Source organism: Mus caroli, chromosome 13, assembly GCF_900094665.2.
Source record: "Mus caroli chromosome 13, CAROLI_EIJ_v1.1, whole genome shotgun sequence".
NCBI lineage: Eukaryota > Metazoa > Chordata > Mammalia > Rodentia > Muridae > Mus > Mus caroli.
In genome coordinates, this window is record NC_034582.1 from 92710299 (window position 1) to 92730948 (window position 20650).

General features: G+C 45.3%; 1 long non-coding RNA gene across 1 annotated transcript in view; it reads left to right on the forward strand.

The window, feature by feature from the left end:
• The window catches only part of LOC115029099, a 22781-nt gene extending 14727 nt beyond the window's left edge, over positions 1 to 8054 (forward strand). The window contains exons 2-5 of the long non-coding RNA XR_003834678.1: positions 4496 to 4684; positions 5102 to 5212; positions 7690 to 7851; positions 7967 to 8054. This is a non-coding gene — a long non-coding RNA (uncharacterized LOC115029099). The remainder of the gene's footprint in view (positions 1 to 4495; positions 4685 to 5101; positions 5213 to 7689; positions 7852 to 7966) is intronic.
• The last annotated feature ends 12596 nt before the right edge of the window (positions 8055 to 20650 follow it).

Genomic DNA, 20650 nt, shown 5'->3' on the forward strand with positions numbered 1-20650 from the left:
GTCAGCCGACCCTGCGCCCTTGCTTCCCAGGTGCTTTTCTGACCGGAAGAGCCCTTTTAAGGGTTTTTAGCTGTTTACTTGTGTTCTCCTGTATCTCTTTAAGGGAGTTATTTATGTCCTTTTTAAAGTCCTCTATCACCATCATGAGAAGTGATTTTAGATCTGAATCTTACTTTTCTGGTGTGATGTTGTATCCAGGACTTGCTATGGTGGGAGAATTGGAATCATATGATGCCAAGTAACCTTGGTTTCTGTTGCTTATGTTTTTTTTTTGTTATTGTTTTTGTTTTGTTTTGTTTTTTTGCTTATGTTCTTATGCTTGCCTCCTGCCATCTGATTATCTCTAGTGTTACCTGTCCTCGATATATCTGACTGGAGCCTGTCCTTCCTGTGATCCTGGTTGTGTCAGAATTCCTCAGAGTTCAACTGTCTCTGGGATCCTGTGATTCTGAGATTCTGGGTGTGTCAGAGCTCCTGGGAGTCAAGCTGCCTCTGTGACCCTGAGATCCTGGTGTGATCAAGTTCCTGTGATTCTGGGATCCTGGGATCTTGGGATCCTGGGATCCTGTGGTCCTGTGGTCCTGGGCGTGTTAGAGCACCTGGGAGTGGAGCTCCTTCTGGGTGTTGTGGGACTAGCTGTGGAGTTCGAGCCCAAGGTCTGCTCAGGGCACCAGCTCAGACTGGAAGGAACCTGTGCCACTGGTCAGGTGGAGTTCCTGGGTGCCTGGATCCCGCTGGTCCCAGTTACTCCCAGTGTTTAGGCAGATGTTGTGTCCTCCTCACCACTGATCCTATGATCCTGGGCATGTTAGAGCACTTGTGAATGGAGCTTCCTCTGGGTTTTGTGGGACTGGCTGCGGAGTTCGAGCTCAAGGTCTTCACAGGGCACCGGCCCAGACAGGAAGCTGACATATCAATTCTGACTTGTCCAGTTACTCTACATTTCTCAAAGTACACCCAGTCCTGGGTGGGCTGGGGTTGGATCTCTGCTGTCACAGAGCCCAAGATCTATAGTGTGATTGAGGATTTGGTGGCAGCAGCCTTCTAAGAGACAAAATGTGTCATAGGCATTTGATGGCCTGTCCGCCCCAAATCCATTTTCTCCTCTCTAGAGGGCCATGTGTTCCTAATTATCCTTACTGTTAGGCGTCACCAGTGGGTGTTATTGAAAGCCACCAAGTAGGGCTTTTTGGAAAATAATTTAAAACTGGGCTGACTGCTGGAAAACACATCCACTTGCCTCTTTGTTCTTTCTTTTGATTCTGGCTAGAGTGGAGTTAGTCACTTGTTGGAATTTTGGTAGCTATCATGGATTGTGAGGCAGTTTAGAGGCTAAAGCCTCTTGCTGAGGAAGGCAGGGCAGGCCGACATAAGGCAAAGCAGGCTTCTGGTGACTGTGGCACTTCCTATCAACTTGGGATCGGTATGGCTATGACTAATGTTTAATCTTGATTGTCAACTTGACCAGGTTTAGAAACAGCTTGGAGACAGCTCCTGGAGTGTCTGTAGTGTATTGTCCAGAGATGTTTAACTGAGGTAGGAAGACCCACCCTGAATGTGGGTGGCACCATTCCACTGACTGCAAGCCCAGAATGAATAAAAAGAAGAAAGAGAGATGAACACTAGCATTTACCTCTCTCTGCTCCCTGACCAGTGGCCTCTGACTCTGTCCACCATGATACAAGGTGCCTTTAAACTGCCAGCCAAAACAAACCCCACCTTCCTTAAGTTGATATTGTCAGGTACTTATCACAGCATCCAGAAAATCAATATAATATGGATGAGAAGGATACAGTGAGCTTCTCCTTTAAGGCCTTTTTGGTTGTATTTTCTGTCCTCTGTCAACCCTGAGCCTAACTTGGACTCACACACTCCTGTGTGGCAGATCGGCAAGCTCTTTAAAGAGTGAGAAACAAATCTCTGAGCAGCAATCTCTTGTCCTGTTATCTCTTAAGCAATCAGAATAATGGCAGGAATGCCAGAGCATGAGTCAATATTTCTATTGGCAAGTGTCCCTGTGATGGGATCTGCTTTAAATCAACCCCTAAATCATTTCTAAGTTGAGGTCAAGGTTAGAATACTTTGTCTCATTCCTTTGAGTTGATCTTATAGATTCTGAGTTTTCACATTTCTCTCAGTGCTTGAATACAGTCAAGGAATGCCAACTACTGTTGGGCACCTGTTGGGATTTGTAACCCCTGTCCATCCAGACATCGCTGATCAATGGTGGCACATTCTCTACTACAGCCTTTTTCTCAGAAGCCATTTGAACACGATTTCAGAATTATCTATCGCTTGACAGAATTATCAGTGGTGGTAAGCTGTTCTTGATATTTGTGAAATACTGAGTAGAACTAAGCACAATAAAATTTAAACATTTATTCATTTTTATTTTGTGTGTATGGCTGTTTTGCCTGCATGGATTTATATATACCTTGTGTATGCCTGATACCTATGGAGGTCAGAAGAGGGTGTTTTCTTTAGAACTGGAGTTGCAGATAGTTGTGAGCCACTATATGGATGGGTCCTCTGCAAGAGCTGCCAGTGCAGTTAACCACTGAGCAATCTTTCTATACCCCATACATTAAAACAAAACAAAACAAACAAACAAACAAACAAACAAAAACAACAACAACAACAGAAAACCATTTTCCACTAAATCAGAATTCCTAGCTGGTTCCACAGATGCAGACTTTACATCACCGGGTGTGAGTAGGAGGCAAGGTGCGTTTTATTCATAGCAGCTTCAATTGTGGTATCGAGTAGTAAATTTCACCAGGCTCTGGATTGGATCTGCATGCAGCACCTTCTGTAGGGAGAACTCCTCCAAGAGTCTTCATTTCCAGATTTGTCCACAAGAAAAATAAAGGTGTACTGCATGACCATGACCATCGAGGCCTTTCTTATTCTCACCATGCTTGGTTGGCCTCACCCAAGGAAAGCCAATAAAATTGCCTCTCTCTCTCTCTTTGGAACTTGCACTTGACCGTAGACTGTGTCTTTGTTAAGGTTTTATTGCTGTGAAGAGACACCATGACCAAGGCAACACTCATAAAGGAAAGCATTTAATTGGGGCTGGCTTACAGTTTCAGAGGTTCAGTCCATTATCATCATGGCAGGAACCATGGCAGCATCCAGGCAGGCATGGTGCTAGAGGAGCTGAGAGTTCTACATTTTCATCTGCAGGCAGCAAGGAGGAGACTAGAATTCCACACTTGGTGGAGCTTGAGTGTAGGATACCCCACAGCCCGCCCCCACAGTGACATACTTCTTCCAACAAAGCCAGACCTCCTACACTCTGTGGGCCAAGGATTCAAACAGGTGAGTCTGTGGGGGCCACATCTATCCAGACCACCACAGACTGCAACCATGGGAACCAGCCTATACATTCACATCTTCCAGAAGGAAGGGGCACAGTTGTTGTTGCCCTGGCTCCTGCTCTCTAAGAGATTTACAACTCTTAGATCATTAAGAAGACTATTTTCACTACCTTCTTTATATCTCCATTCAATATGGAGATAAACCAGAAGTTCAAGAAAATATATCCCCCTTTCTTTCATCCTTACTGTCTCAGTCTGATTTCTGTGCTACAACAAAAGACCAGAGACTTGGTACTTTGTCAAGAAAAGAGGTGCATGTAACTACAAATTGGGAAGCCAAGAAGTCTAAGATTTGGGGGTCCCATCTTGTTGAAGCCCCCTTAGCTTCATTACAGCATATAGAGAAATGGAAAAGGAACTAGCCACACACTAAAGGAAAATCATGGTGGAGGTGTTGAGCTCTCAGAACTTGCTCCTGAGAGCAAACTGGTTTCCTGTGGAATTCACACTGATGCCTTATGAAGGCCCTGCCTTCAAGGACCTAGTTTCATCCCCCTTAGACTGCAGTCAAGGTTCTGCCACCTCCCAACTCTACTGTACTGAGGAACAGACTTTCAGGGCATGAATCCCGGGGGACTCATTCAAACCATACTCCAAAATAGATGGTATTATTTGAAACAAAAGGGCTTTAATTGATTTTTTTTTTTTACTATTGTGTTTACTGTAATACTGGGGATGAAAGCAAAAAAATCAATTGTGGTTTCTGGGATCTGAACTCAGGTCCTCAAGCATTCTAGTTCAGTTGCTGTGATAAAACCCAAAGCAAGCTGGAGAGGAGTGGTTTATTTTATCTTACAGGTTGTGGTCCAGGGGAAGCCAAGGCAGACACTGGAAGCAGTAACCATGGAAGAAGGCTGGTTATTGCCTTGCTCCCTCCCCCTGGCTTGCTCAGTTACCTCTCTTCTATAGCTCATGCCCATCTGCAGCAGGGGCCTGGGCCATCCTACATCAACTAGCAATTAAGAAAACACTAATAGACACACCTACAGGCCAATCTGATGGAGGCAATTTTTTTTTTCATCGGAGTTTTCAGATGTGTCAAGCTGACAACAAAACTAACCAGGACATCAGGCTTAGACAGAAAATTCACTTGCACACTTGTGTGACCTCTCCAGGCCCAGGTCTGCTGTACCTACCAGAGATGCTTACACATGGCCCATGGGATGCTTCCTGATAGTCTCCAGTTCTGATTTTTAGCCTCCTGTGAAGCAACGTCTCCCATCTCTGCTCTCCCTCAGCAACTGTCCTTCCCCCTCATGAAGCATACAGCGGAGTCTCAGGGCACCTTCTGAGACGGGAGATGGGTAAGGATCAGATGTGTCCACGTCTTCTGTGGGCTTCAGACGGGGGACCCCGTTGGTCCCTCCTCTCCCCTGTCATTTTGAAAAGTCCATAACATACCAAATGAGGAGGCTCAGCATTTTCTGTGCTTTCTCTCCTGGTGGGCGTTTTAAGTGGATTGCATGGGAGGGAATGACTCACGAGTGGGTCGGTAATGAAGTTTTGGAAATGAATACCTACGGAAGGATAGAGAAACTGCACGCCCTGCAGCCCTTGAGCATGCTGAGAGCTTATGCGCTGATTCTAGGGAATTACAAGAGCTCTCAATTTAGACTGATTAAAGAAGCAGGGCAGGAAAATGTAATATAAAATACATGGCATGGTAATTTGCTTTTTTAAAGGCTCTGCCTCTCCTTTCTCCTTTGCCTCCTCTGTGACAGCCGCATACCCGGATGGATGGGCGTGCTCAGACATTGCATTAGCCACACACAACAAGTTACTTCTCTCCTCTCTCCGGGATCCCAAGGTGGAGTTCTGGCATAATGACTTAGGTAACGCATTTTTAACAGTAGTCCTTCAGATCTGAAGAGTGCTTTGCCTCCAGTGCAGAGGCTGAAATCACTGGCCAGTGTTATGTGTTTTCTCAAAGGCTCTATGGGACCAAGCAGCACGTGTAATTCTGTGTAGCACTGTGAGAAAGTGGGCAGGGTGAGGATAAGGTGTGGGCTCATTGGCTGAGGAACAAGATGGCTGGATGGTGCTGGCCCACGTCCTGTCCTTGTCCATCTGGGCTATCGCTGGCAAGGCCTTTGGCATCTGTAGGATGTCACGTGATCATAAAGCCGTTGGAGACCATGACTGCTGTGCCACATGTGTCACTTCCAGCTCTAGCTTTTGTGACAGGACTCATTCCAGTGTGCAAGACTCACCTTCCCCAGACATGCCACAGGTTGAAAAACCCAGGGCCCACAGAGAATGTAAAGTATTTACTTGGGGGCCATGGACTTCGCAGAGGAGAAAGCCAGACTGAATCATCCCAGTTCTAGGCTGACACCAGAGAAATGACCTACTATGCTTTTACTTCTCTGGTTCCTACCATAGAAGTAGGTGTGATTTTGCAATAGTTAAAAAAAAAAAGAAACGATGAGTTTTTCAAGCACTAGTCTGACAATTATGATCAGTTAAGTGTGGTAACTTCCCAATGTCTAGACTGTAAGCCATTTCTCCAGAAGGGCAGGCTTGGCCCTGGTGGAAGTTCCTGGGAAAGACTTCTGTGAAGGGTGTTGTGTGTGCGAGTGTACACTGGCCTTATACCATAGCGTGGCTCGGAATGGTCTTGATACAGCAGCAGTTAGTAAATCCAGTTATGTTTTGAATGCAAAAACTCGCCCACCATTCTCACATTGTTAAGAGAGGGAGGGTATATTCTGATCCAACAGTCACTTGGTCATCTTGGCTAAGTAGCAGAGCAAAAAGATTGGACTTATCCAGGCAGTGGTAATGCACACCTTTAATCCCAATACTCGGGAGGCAGAGGCAGGCGGATTTCTGAGTCCGAGGCCAGCCTGGTCTACAGAGTGAGTTCTAGGACAGCCAGGGCCATACAGAGAAACTCTGTCTCTAAAGCACATAAGGAAATAAATAGGTTAGTAAGCGAGTAAGTAAGTAAATAAATAACTAAATGGTTAGATGTGTGACTACACTGAGGGAGGATGCATATGTGATCAGATCCCAGCAGTCACTGCTGCTCATCATTGCTTCCCCACCCCCACCCCATTGCCCTGAGGACTCAGCATTCTCCACTGCACAACTGCTGGGGGTGTTAATTGTCAACATCTCACAGCTTATAATGAAGACAGCTGCTGAACTGAGGTCACTGTTGGAAGCTACCAGCAGCCAGCGCCTGGCCCCTCACTCCACCCCGGGGTGACTCTGCAAGGCCAGTCAGTTCTGGAGCCCCAGTGGGACATTGACTGGGGCCTGATTATAGTTTGGCATATTCTTGTGGCTAATTCTTCTGCTCTTTCCTCTGTACACTCAATGTGTTGTTCCACTCTCCATCCCAGCAGCAGCTACCCAAGAGCCTGGCCTGCAATATGTCTTCCTTTCTCCCAATTCTGAGATAGCAGGCTCTTGAAAATCCCCACTGGTCGTCTTTAATTGCTAACAGCAAGTTTCTTGGCAAGGACTTTGGGGAAAGATCTCAATATGGAGGACCAAGGGTGGCTGTTTGCCAATACTGATCCATGTGGACATATCATTTTCAAAATTGCCTTCCAGGACAAAGTCATGCAAAGGGTAAGTGAGCTGGCAGCCACAGAATGTAGAGAAAAGGATGTGGTGCTGCAAATTAAGAGGAAATCCCACCACATACCAAAGTATTTCAGCCTCCTTCCCAAGTGCTCCCATCTGTCTCATAATGAATAGCGTGTATCAGGAACTAATGGTCACAGACAGCCACATGATCTGTGCTGGGGGTGACACACAGATGCCAAGACTGCTGTCGTGCAAAGGAAGTTAGAGCTGGATCCTGCTGTCCGACAAAGGTGTTGGGTCTCTGTATTTTTAAGAGCAGGTTCGCAAGCAGGGGAAATATCTAGCGAACCACAATCAAAGCCATGTTGAATGTGCTGTAAGTTTTCTTTCAGCTTAGAGTCATCTGGGAAGAGAAAACTTCACCTGAGACACTGACTCCAGCAGGTTGGACTATAGGCAAGCCTATGGGAGATGTTTTCTTGATTAATGATTGAAGTCTGAGGGCCTCGCCCACTGCTGGAGGTTCCACCCCTCCACGGGTGGTTCTGGGAGGTTAAGAGAGAGAGAGAGAGAGAGAGAGAGAGAGAGAGAGAGAGAGAGAGAAAACAAACAGGAGCAAACAATGGGGAGCAAGCGTGTCAGTAAGCAGTGGTCCTCCTTAGCCCCTCCTTCAGTTCCTACCTCGAGGTCCCGGTCTTGACTTCCATCAGTGAGGACTGTGCTGTGTCCCTCTAAACAAAGTGTACACTAAACAAATCCTTTGCTTCCCCAGTTGCTTCTTTTGTCCTGTTATTCATCATAGCCGCAGAATGCAAACTAGGACACTAGACTCCAGCAGCCGTATCACTTCTGATGGCCAGGAGGATGTTGGGTACAAGCCGTGACGAATTGGCAGAGCTCTGGGATGGAAATCTGTAACTTGATCAAACTTGCTGTAGGTATTGCCCAGTGAATTTAAAAGCCCTTGAGAACGTGAATTTTATTTTATTTTTACAAAGCGTCATGTGTTTTATACATTAACATTGAATTATGTACTCACTTCATTATAGTTTTCCTACACAGCTCTCCAGGGGATGGTGATCCACACAGCACTGTGGCGTTTCCAGCCTGCTTTTCTTCATTAAGAAGATCGTGTGAGGGATAAACCTGACATGAAGCTCGGGGACTCGGGGACGCTCTCCGGCTACTGAAATTGGATGTTAACCAGGTCAAAAGACTCCTCCCAGCAAGACTCACTTACCAGCAGGTGTCCCATTGTGTCCCCATGTCTTCCCATTTCCATTTGCACTTAGAAAAGCTTATTAATTTTTTTATCTTCCCGTAGGAATATCAGCTTGTAAAACATAGCCTGAGAGATGTCTGAAGGATGGCCACCCTCTGTCTGACGCCCTGGAGGAGACCAGAGAGTCCTGCTGGCGGGGAATGAACTGCATCAGGAACAGATAGTGATGGAGAAGAGGCTTGTAGCTCCCATATTCTTCTTTCTGTTGAAGGGAAGAATAACTTTAGGGAACCAGTTCTTAGTGAGCAGACCCTCTGAGATTAGTGCAAGGTCATATTGCTCTTAGGTCCAGTACAGCATGACTAGCTGTACTATCGTTTCTCAGAGCAGCTGAATCCTTTCAGGGGTGGCTCTGCTGTTATACCTCTGTATATTCTTTCTGGGCTGCAATATGTGGCTCTACATGCAGTAAATATCCCACAAAGTCTAATTTGGGGAGTATAACATGTATCAGCACACTGGAGTTGGCTTGGCGTTTCTGCTTCCACTAGGAGGCCAGGAGACTCTTTTTCCTTAAGTACTTTACAATCCTTCCGAATTCTTCACTTTTCCTCTTGGAGGGAGAAAATGGAGTTGGAGACCCACATGAGGCAGAGCTAATTTGAACTTGGAGAGAATGGGGAATTCCATGGCTTTGGAGAAAGGCACAGGGACGAGAATGCATTTCACATCAAACATTTGGATTCAAGGGGTGGTCTCCATGTGGGGCAAAACTGCAACAGCTTTTGTATGTAACTTAAAGAAGAAAAAAAAAAGAAGAACTATTTCCCCGTTCACTGCAAGGAAGCTGCTGGATCCACGTTAGTGGTGAATTAGGCTCCATTCCCCAGCAAAGCTTTCAGGCGACAGTCAAGTACAACACCGAACAGGTCCTACACTGGCTCTGCTCGCAAGTGTGTGCTCAACTTTGGAAGCTAAAACAACTGAAATCAAAACCATGTAATGTGGAGAGCCGTGCAGCGAGCAATCGCTGTGGAGAGCCGTGCGCGTGCTGCGAGCAATCACCATTATAAGATGGCGCTGGCCTCCGCTGTGACAAACTAGTAAACAAGCCTTGTGCGCAAGTGCGAGAGTGAACTCACTCCTAGTCACTGCCCATTCTCGGGGTGTAATAGTGGTGTGATGAGCGAGCAACGAATCAAGAGCTGTCACGCCACATCAGGTGCTGAAACGTCATGGCTGAGTGCTATATAAGGGACTTCATTTTCTGGGGTCGGGATCTTCCTGAGAAGTAAGCAATAAAGCTTTGCCGCAGAAGATTCCGGTTGTCCTGAGTGTGTTCTTGCCGGCGGGGACAAAAGCTCGGGATAATGTAAAAACAATGTATGGTGTGTATTTCTGTAAGAAACGTGCCCTCAAGCTCTCTACTCAATTTTAAGGCCAGTGAGGGCTTAGAAATGTTTCCAAGAAGCATCTACTTCCCAGGAACACACAGGAGACAGAGTTGGTGTTGCAAGAGCTCCGTGAACCACTAATACTAAACATTGTTAATGTTTTCGCTCTCTCCATTCAGACTTTATGTAGTTTTCTATCAAATTTTGGACTGCATAGCAGCAGACTGGTTTGTTGTTGTTGTTGCTGTTTTAGCTTTCAGTTACTTTTTTGAAATATTTGGAGATATGTGACTTATAATGAAAAATGCTTGTTTTGGGCTCACAGTTTTGAAGGCTTTGGTCCATATTTAGCTGGTTCATGGCTTTGAGCCTGTGACAAAAGGGCATATCATGGCGAAGATGGATTATACGCTGTGGCGGGTGCATAGTGGAGCAAAACTGTTCATTTCATGGCCAGGAAGCAAAGAGTAAGAAGAAGAGATTGAGGGTCTTAAACAGTGTTTCTATTGTCTTCGAAGAGACACCACGACCATGGCAATTATTTTTTATTGATTCTTTATAAATTTTGCATTATGTACCCCAGTCCCACTTACTGTCCCATCCCTCCACATCCACCCATGCAACCTTCTTACCTGTCTTAGTTAGGGTTGTACTGCTGTAACCAGACACCATGACCAATGCAACTCTTTTTTTTTTTTTTTTTTTGAGACAGGGTTTCTCTGTATAGCACTGGCTGTCCTGGAACTCACTTTGTAGACCAGGCTGGCCTCGAACTCAGAAATTCACCTGCCTCTGCCTCCCGAGTGCTGGGACTAAAGGCGTGCGCCACCATGCCCGGCCCAAGGCAACTCTTAACTGGAGCTGGCTTACAGGTTCAGAGGTTCATTCCATTATCATCAAGGTAGGAACATGAAAGCATCCAGGCAGGCATGGTGCAGGAGGAGCTGAGAGTTCTATATCTTCATCTGAAGGCTGCTAGGTGAATACTGACTTTCGGGCAGCTAGGATGAGCATCTTAAAACCCACACTTACAGTGACACACCTACTCCAACAGGGCCACACCTTCTAATAGTGCTACTCCATGGACTGAGCATATACAAACCATCACACCATCAAAGAGGACAGACAGACAGACGGATGGATGGAGGGAGGGACAGACATTGACATCATGGAATCTGCACTGTGTCATGGTGTGTTACACAGTATACCCTTTGGGACCACGCCATCTCTTATAAAGAAAAACATTTCATTGGGGCTGGCTTACAGTTTCAGTGGTTTAGTCTGTTATTATCATGGCGGGAAGCATAGTGTCTGTCATTCAGGCAGACACGGTGCTGGAGAAGGATCAAAGAGTTCTACAATTTGATTCACAGGCAGTAGAAGGAGACTGTGGCCACTCTGGGTGTAGCTTGAGCATGAGACTTCAAAGCCCGACCCCACAGCGACACACTTCCTCCAGCAATGCCACACTTTCTAACAGCGCCACTCCCTGTGGTCAAGCATTCAAACACATTAGTCTATGGGGGCCATTACCATTCAAGCCACCACATAGGGTTTCACAATTTCCTTCAAAGACTTGCCCAATGACCTAAAGTCCTTCCCCTTGGTGTTCACCTCCCAGTGGCACCTGGAGACCAATCCTTTTGATAGATGAGCTTTTGGGAGACATAAAAACATCAGAGCAGAGATGCAGGGGTTACTTTGTTGCTATTGGCCTATTGGATGGAACTCCCACTCAAGGGGTCTTGGCTTTTGAAGCTAGTGGTGGCACTGACTTTTGTTTGTGAAGCAAAGGCTGGAAGCCTGTGGGTAAACTCTCCATGAACTTTTTTAAAAGCACGTTTCTATTCAGTCAGACATTATTACTTGAGCTAGAGGAAGCACCACCTGACCTTGTCCTTTGTTCTTGGTTTCATGGTGATTGCAGCTCTTGCCCCTCACTGGCAACATCAGTGAAGAGGAGACCAAAGAGCAAGGGAGATCTGATTCTCTGTGTGGTTCTTCTGGGGCTCCACTGGTGATGGGAAAGCATGGGCCTGAGTCTCACTATCTTTATTTGTAAGCAAACATTGCTCTCTCAACTCAACCTGCAGATATCCTGTGGCAAATGAAGTCATTGTAACAACTCTGTAAAAAGGTGACACACATTTTGCCTATGTCACCTGTTTTGTGAAGTGCCGTGAACTGTCTGCCACCTCATTTCCTGTCTCAGTTTTTGGCCTCTATTTTTGCAGGCTGAGACCTGGCTCCTACTGTCTCCTAACTGAGAGTGTTTAAAATGTTCTATTTCAGCAGTCAGTTTTGAGACCTAAATCAGAGGAGCTGAATCCTCGTTCCAGTGTTATAAAGAGGCCAAGAGGAAACTGCTCCCCACAAACCATCTTTAGTACAAAGACCCAGCATATCTGAAGGGCTAATGACTCAAGTTGTCTAGAAAAACTATGGTTGGTGGCAGCTACCTCAGAGAGAAGGACTCTTGACCTTGGAGCTGTCACTGACATTTATTTGGGGTCCAGGGGAAATAAACACATCTTTCATAACTTAAATATGCCCAACTCACTCTAAGCCCATGGATAATCACCACACATCTGATATTTGTAACTAGCCCGTAAAACTTGGCTACTGCTCTATGTTAAGGTTGCAAGTGGTTGCTGGATTCCGTCCTGTAACAAAGACGTTGGCCATGACTGGAAATCCCTGGGAGACTGTGAAGAGCTTCCGCAGGAGGCTGACTGCTCTTCTCTCTTTGCTTCAGGGCTGCAAAGAAGCAGATGCCAATGGCTGAGGAGTCCTGCTCTGGGCAGGGCACCAGCATAGACTGCCCTTGTCCCGCGTGTCTTAAGCCTGATCTTCTCCCCGCTGCTGCTTTTCATCGTGTGCCCTCAATGCCCTCATTCTCACAGCACACCTTGGTTTAAAAAACAACAACAACTATAACAACAAAAAAACTCCCATAACACTCAGTCATGAGTGAAGTCATGGTTGCTTTGAATCCCAGAACCCTTGATGGATGTAGCTGTTGGGATAAGCAACATCTCTTCTTGGAACAAATCTCCTGCCCTTCTGAGACATTTTATTTTGTCTTAAAAGATTTTTATTTTATGCATATGAGTGTTTGTCTGCATGCTTGTATGAGCACCACGCCCAGTGTGAGAAAGCAAGATGACAGTGTCAGACCCCCTGGAGTTGAAGGCACAGAAGGTTGTGAGTTGACATTTGGTTGCTGGGAAACAAACTGAGACCTCTGCAGGAGCAGTAATTGCTCCGAGTCATCTCTTCAGCCACCTCTTGAAGTGTTGTTAAAATAAAAACAACTAAAATATTTTTGTTCGAAAAAAAATTTTTTTTAACCTTCGGGTAAAGACAGTAGTGTCTGGAACAGGAGAATCCGTTGATAGAGTCGAAACAACCCAAAACAAAACAAAAGAGGGATGGCTATCTTCCCAATGTCTGTGATCTGCAAGAGCCACGTGTCACTTTGAAACCTGATGCTGGTCCCTGAGCCGGCCAAGTTAACTGCCTTTGCTTTATATAATCAGCTTGCTGATTATAGAGCTAATAATAAATATAATTGAAAATCTCTGTGGGATCCTTTGAAGTTTGCTGGTAAATAATGTCTTGTGGAAGAATGGGAGAGCGGGTCGTCCCTGGGGTTCTTTTCAAATAATGCATATCATTTGCAAACGGATGCATATCATCAGTTATGCATTTAGGGTTACCTGGAGAAGTTCCTAGTGTTTAGAAAACATAATTACCAACTCTAATTCCCATCCCTCATAAATGTTGGCCAAGTAGCCATTGTCGTAACTCCTCAGTATTGGAGAGGAACTGATTGAAGCTATTTTTGTTTTGTTTTTTCGAGACAGGGTTTCTCTGTATAGCCCTGGCTGTCCTGGAACTCACTTTGGAGACCAGGCTGGCCTTGAACTCAGAAATCCACCTGCCTCTGCCTCCCGAGTGCTGGGATTAAAGGTGTGTGCCACCATACCCAGCTTGAAGCTATATTTTTATTCTTAAATTAATATGTGACCAGATCAAAGTACTCCAATTAGTCAGTCACTGTCAGCCCACTTTACTCCTGACATCTGAGCCTTCAGGACAGAGGGGTTTAGCAGAAGCAGCCTCAGGCTGCACAGATTTTCATTCCAGAGCAGGTGTCTGCCTGTGGGCTAACAGTCATTGGAAATGGTGCAGAGCTACAACAGCTTTCTGGTTTGGATTAGGAAACATTGATTTCTGCCTTTCTCTATTATTTGTATTGTGAATGGGATTCTGTTTCCTCTCTCTCACTTAAATGAAGTGATCACGTAAGAGAAATCAGAGTCTGTTCCATCAAAGACCTACTTCCTACACTATGATCAGAATACAAATGTTTTTATTTAAAAAAATATGTGTGTACATGTATACATATATGCACATGTACATACATATATGTGTGTATATATACATACATGCATATGTGGGTGTATATACATGTATATATCCACCCCCCCACACACACATATACACACATATAGACACCCTACTTAAAAACAGAGTCTGGGATAGCTCACAGATGAGAACTTGAGATGGAGTCATGTCACTATGTACATAGAAGGTGGAGTCACTGTTGCTGCTCCCCAGGGAGGAGCTGGCTGCCTGGTGCTCCATCCAGTGCAATCCCTCACACTCACCTCAGAAACTAAGTTTTCAATCTGCTTAGATGGAGTCAGGGAGGAGAGGAAGAATATGCAAAGACACCAGTGTGTTCATGGCTTCCAGGAGATCGCTAACTGAGAAAGGAGGCCTCCCAGCTCATCAGTGGGTGGGGTGGAACCTGACAGAGGAAGATGAGCAGAGCGCCAGTCTCCCTCAGAGCTGAGAGAGGCACTTACTGAACTATCCCTCCTTTATTTACTTTTCTTCTCCTGAAAATGGGCAGATGATGGTGTGGACCGAATCTTAAAAGATGATCAAACTCTCTGGAAAGGTTCTTGTTTGTTTTCAGAGAGAAAGACTCCTACCTATAAAAATTATCAAACAGTTAGGAAAAAAAAAATAGTTCAGGGCTGATTTAGACTGTTCGGAGCAGACTGAAAGGTGCTCTTTCATTGTTGACTTATTGTTTCAATTAGGTCCTCGTCCAAGCCTCAGCTATTTCCTAAGACTCCTAAAAAAATCAGTTTGACTGTACATTGAGTGCTAATTTCTCTCCCATGGGACTGTCCTAAAAATATTTGAAACAGCTGCTATGAAGCCCTTAAGTATTTCTCTCCAGGGTGGACGAGCACCATCCTTCATCGGTGGGACAGACGGAGCTCTTATCTTAGGTCAGTGAGGAAGATGCGCTCTAATGGGAGTGGAGTGGGGGCTCTGCTCCCACTGGCATCTGACATGGGGTTGGGGGCGCCTGGCGAAATTCGCCACTTCATGTATTTATCCTACCATGGCTGTTTAAAGACAGCTGAAGTCCCTATCAGTTATTTTGGGAGACCACATCAGATCATTGGCTCATTTGGAACTTGGAATCTATTAAAAACCGCAAGTCTTTTTCACACATGCTCCTGCTAAGCCACCGTGTGTGTACATCTATATATAGTTATTATCTGTTGAGAGCTTATTATGAGCAAGGCAATGTGCTAAATGCTTCTCATCTCTTGCATCTCATTTAGTTCCCGCGTCAACCCATCGAGGCGGGCGGTAGGTATCCTTAGTTAGCAGTGTCACCAACATGCTGAGGAAGGACCGAATGTGTAGGGACTTGAGCAAAGATGTCTGACTCCAAAGCAGGTGCTTTTGAATGTCAGGGGATTGTGTGTATGCATTGATGTTGTCCTTCTGTTACTGGTCTATCCTGAAAGGGGCGTGCAGAGGACCCACCATCAACGAGCAGAATTTTGACTATAAACCGAGCCATGCCCATCCTTGTAGCCTGCTAAGTTCTTTTGGGAATCCTCACTTCATCCACAGAGGATTTCGTCTATTTCCATTGATATCCCCTTCAAACTGTTACAGTGTGACCAGGCCCAGAGCAGAGCCCCTAATCCACACCAGAGAGCCGACAGCAGTGCCATCGATCACCACTGGTCACCACTCTGGTAGTTCTGAACCCTTGCTACTGGGACTCAGTTTTCATTCCCACCCCACCCCCACCCCCACCTCCCACCCTCCCATGCACCATAGCAAGCATCTTGCTAAAGATCCTGTGTAGAATTTCTAATGCATGATTCTCATGAGTCTACCATTATGGACAGAGAGTAATATTGGCAGCTTGGCGGAACTTGTTCATAGTCCATGTGTTGGTTTTAGATGATAATTTCCAATATTAAGGTGGCAGGGGCCAGCCATAACTCTATTCAGATACTGGTTTGGGGCTCATCAAGGTCCCCAATGGTTAGCTCTCGACATTGACCTTCCCTTTGTGAACATTCATGGCCTGCTTAGGTTTTTGTCCTGTGGCTTTTCTACTTTTCAGAACTCATGAAAGACCAGGTTTCCACAGACAAGTTATTTTTGTATTTTGGAAGTCTGACTTTTTCCTTTCTTGGCAGAAGGTTTGAACATATTGGGCATACATTTCCATATTTGTCGAAACTTGTCTGGATAAAATAACAAAAAAGATTGAGAGATTGAGAGTCCAGTGGATCTGTAATACTCCATTCAATGATTGGCATTTTATTCTATTTGCTTTTAAAATCTAAATCGTAGAGATATCTTTGATCTGTAAGCTGGTGTATAATTACGTCATTGATCATAGACCTTACTTCTCAGTTGTGATTGCCTAGTTCTCTGTGGTATGCAAGCACACCTATGATGGGGAGTTTACTTATTTATTTTTGTTTTGCAATGTTGGGGATTCAGCCCCAGCCTCATGAATGCTTGGTATTCTCTCTACCACTAGCTACAAACCCATTGCAGTGATATAATTTTTATTTTTAAGAAATAATATGGTAATATAAGATGTATTACAAGCATTCTCTGGAAACAACAGATTAGGAGGTAGACATCACACGACAGTGTTAGTATACTACACAACTCAGTTGAATGGAGAAAGAAAACAAGAGAGTTGCTTCCTTTTTTTTTTTCCTGTGACAAATTCTCAGTACATCATGATTCCATTGCTTTTTCTACTTTTTTTTTACATTGTATTTTACATTGTTTAACTTGAATTTGAGGCAATAGTAGAAACTGCAAAGAAAATCATATTATTCAAATAAAAGCAATCTATATCTGAAGGTGGTTTTATATCTTTCTTTTCCTAAGAGGTTACCTAGTGGGAGGAAACTTATATGTCATCTTGACATTGCACAGAGCTGGGGTACCTGGCCTCTTGATGGCTTTGCTTTTGATCTTGATTTACCTCTAAAGCAATGGCTTTGGAATGTTTGGAATGTTGTCTGTGACTATTCTGTTGGGCATCGTAGTTGCCACTTATGACCAGGATTTATTGTCTCTCTTTTGACTTTATCTAATATGCCAGGACTATCAAGCCACCTCCTCTGGAATGACTCAGCTCCCATAGGATAGGATACAGAGCCCTAGGCTCATGGTTCGTTCCAGCCTTTGCTTCAAGGTCACCTTGTCCCACTACAGTGGGTTTCATGGCCAGTTCTAAATCTAATGTTCATCCAATGAAGGTGCCAATCAAACCTCTCTGAGTGACCGTGCATTTTAACCTCTACTCCAAGAGTCAAATATAGAACTGCTGTGGTTTGAATCTTCCTATCAAAACGTACTCTGTGAGGTATTAAGGGGGTGGGAACTTAATTTAGCCAGGTCATTTGGAGATGGTATTTTTGTGAAGCAGTCAAAGGGAAGTAAGACCTTAAGTGTGGCTATAGTCTGGTGGCTTTATCCAAAGAGAAGAGACCTGAGAGACTGTGCTCAGTTGTTCTTCCTATGTGATACCCCGAATCACCTTGGAATCACCCTGTAGAATTCCCATCAGCAATAAACATCGCACCAGAAGTGGTGAGCCAGTCTTGAATCCTAGCCTTCAAAACCATGAACTGACTAAACCTTTCCTTATAAGAGACTGGTGCTCAGACATATCAATAGAAAATAGACAGGCAGAAGCTAAGGTTTACTGTCCTGCCTTCAGTTGTGGGGTCGTGAAAGGCAGCCTGTTTTGGTTGAGCGAGGCTTGCTCTGGATACCCAGTAGAAAACTCTACAAGGGATGGAACAGTGAGCCATGTTCCCAGAGACAGGTGCCTGACACCACAGAGCCCCCAACTCCATAATTCTATGCCTATCAATCACACAGACAAAGCCCCAAGCTCCCGGCATTCTAGCTAGACTCCACCCTCAGTTACCTGACAATAGCCAGGTATGCTTCAACCCAAAGTTACCTGGCAACAGCAAGGTAGCCCAGCCCACTATAAAAGGAGCTGCTTGGCCCCTCCTCTCTCTCTTAAGCTTTCACTTTCTTGCTCTCATCTCTAGCTCTCCTTTTCCCCTCCCTTCCCCCTTCTTTCCACGTGGCCATGGACGGCCCCTCACTTTCTTTTACCTTCTCTCTTTCTCTCTGCTTTTCTACAATACAGTTCTAAAACTGTAGACTGTCTCTGCTCAACAAGGCCCACCATGCTTGAATAATGGAATAGGCTTTCCCCTAAAGAGCCACGTCTAACCTCCCGCTGGAAGGCCTTTCTGAGCTCCAGCCAAGGACCAGACCGACCTAGGACTCTTGCCTGCGTGGGAACCACCCAGCGTCCCCTCTGCCTCTGCTCTCTCCTTTCTGCCCCGGGGCTGACTGAGCCATCCCCGGGGGCCCCCATTTTGCTCTCAGCTCTTCGGTGGTGTCCAACAGCATCTGGGATACCTGAGACTGAGAACCTGTTATCTCTGGCCTCTGTGGGGCCCAGAGAACAACGGTCTGCCCCTTGACCACCCTCCACCCCCTAACCCCCACGGACTGAGTCCATAGCTTCACACAGCCAGACACCCACCCGAGGCCACGTGGAGAGCCTGCAGCTGTCCTCAGCGTCTGCCCACCCAGGGCACCGGAACTCTGGCGGGACGCAGGTTTTCTCCATTCCCTTTATTCCCCCATGCCTGCTGCCCCACATTTAGTATGTTTGACATCTCCACTCTTGCAAGCCAGGAGCAGAAGGCAGGAGTGAGCCTGTCCGTGAGCCTCTCTGCTTCGTCTCACTTCCATTGTGTCTTTGTTGAGTTGTTCAAGATAGGAAAAACCAAACATTCCTTTGGTGTTCCTGATGTTATGGCTCATTCTTCAGTAGCTTCAGCGATATTTACTCTATATAAAGTCCCTCTTGCCCTTTGAACCAAGCCTACAGACTTCCCATGTTAACAGACTTAGGGGAACGCAGAAAAATCTGAATAATTTTTAATTTTTAATAATTTAAATCTGAAAAGGCAATGAATGGTCTGACTTTCATGGTTATCTCTCTGATATATACAGTCACAAGAAGAAAGGATATGTGTTTGTGTGTGTGCTTACATATATACATACATATGCATATATATTACATATAATATGATATATATATATAGCTACAAGAAGAAATGATGATATATATCATAATATATTATATATACATATATATATATAATGTATAATTTTTACTTTCTCATTGTGATTCTATTTGCCCTCTAATGAAACACCTAACATGGAGTGGGGCACTTATATCCTCCATTTTTGGAAACTTATCTTCATTCACTTGGGGCAGACAGGCAGAATTACTGTTAGACAGAGAAACAGAAAATTATGTTCCCCCACCCCATTTCTTCCCTGGAGCCTGAGCCCAGGGACTTGTGCACACCAAGCAGGGGCTCCGTTGCATGGTTTTATCCCCAGGACCCGCGTGTACGTTTTTAGGGATAATAAAACACACACTTTGCTCTTGTAACATTTCTGACGAATGACTCTTGGGAAATCCACTTGGATTCTGAAGGTTCACTTCTGTCAGTGCTAATGACGGGCGTTGGATTAGAGAGGAGACAGCTGTGGAATAAGGCGGGGGAACAGTCATCGTGAAGTTAGGGTGACTTCTCAACCTTTCACAGTAACTTGCAGGATCAGCTGTGCCAGGTGTTTAGCCACTGCCTGCCCGTTTCCCTGCGTCTGATGGAAGACAAGGGCTGCTTCCGAGGCCAGCAAAGCAAGGAGACACGGGAAAGGAAATAACTACAAGTCTCCTACGCCTCGCTTCTATTACTTTTGACCTCTTTTGCATACAGACTCTGCCAGGTATCTCTAAAAATATCAAGCCTTAGCCAGTGTTCCAGAAGCTTGTGATTGTAATCCAACTCCTGGATCAGGCAGAGAAAGTGAAAATATTCCTTCTGCTATCCTGTCCCCTTGTCATTCCACAGTGGATGAGCAAGGCCAAGATGGGGGAGAAACTCCCGGATGATGGCATTGAGACAGTGCGCTCAGATGTTTCCCGTTTTTTTTTTTTTTTTAAGATTTATTTATTTATTAATTATATGTAAGTACACTGTAGCTGTCCTCAGACACTCCAGAAGAGGGCGCCAGATCTCGTTACGGATGGTTGTGAGCCACCATGTGGTTGCTGGGATTTGAACTCTGGACCTCTGGAAAAGCAGTCGGGTGCTCTTACCCACTGAGCCATCTCACCAGCCCCCCCCCCTTTTTTTTTTTTTTAAGTTGGAAATTATTAGCCTCTGTGTATGCTTTTTGTAAAGTGCTGATCCAAATCTCTTGACACCTTCTAATTAGGTAACAACATAATTATCATGTTTTTATTACGTTTTTTATTACTGATGGGTAATAGTTACTTTTATATTCTGTGAATAATTTTTTGTGGGATAAACACATACTCATGTACACAAACACATACACACACAAACATACACACACTACCACCATTACTACCATCACCACCACCACGACCTCCACCACCACCATGACCTCCACCACCACCATGACCTCCACCACCTCCACCACCTCCACCACCACCATGACCTCCACCACCTCCACCACCTCCACCACCACTTCCACCACCACCACCTCCACCACCACCACCTCCACCACCATCACTACCACCTCCACCATCACCACCACCTCCACCACCATCACCACCGTCACCACCACCTCTACCACTACCACCTCCACCACCACCATCACCACCATCACCACCACCTCCACCA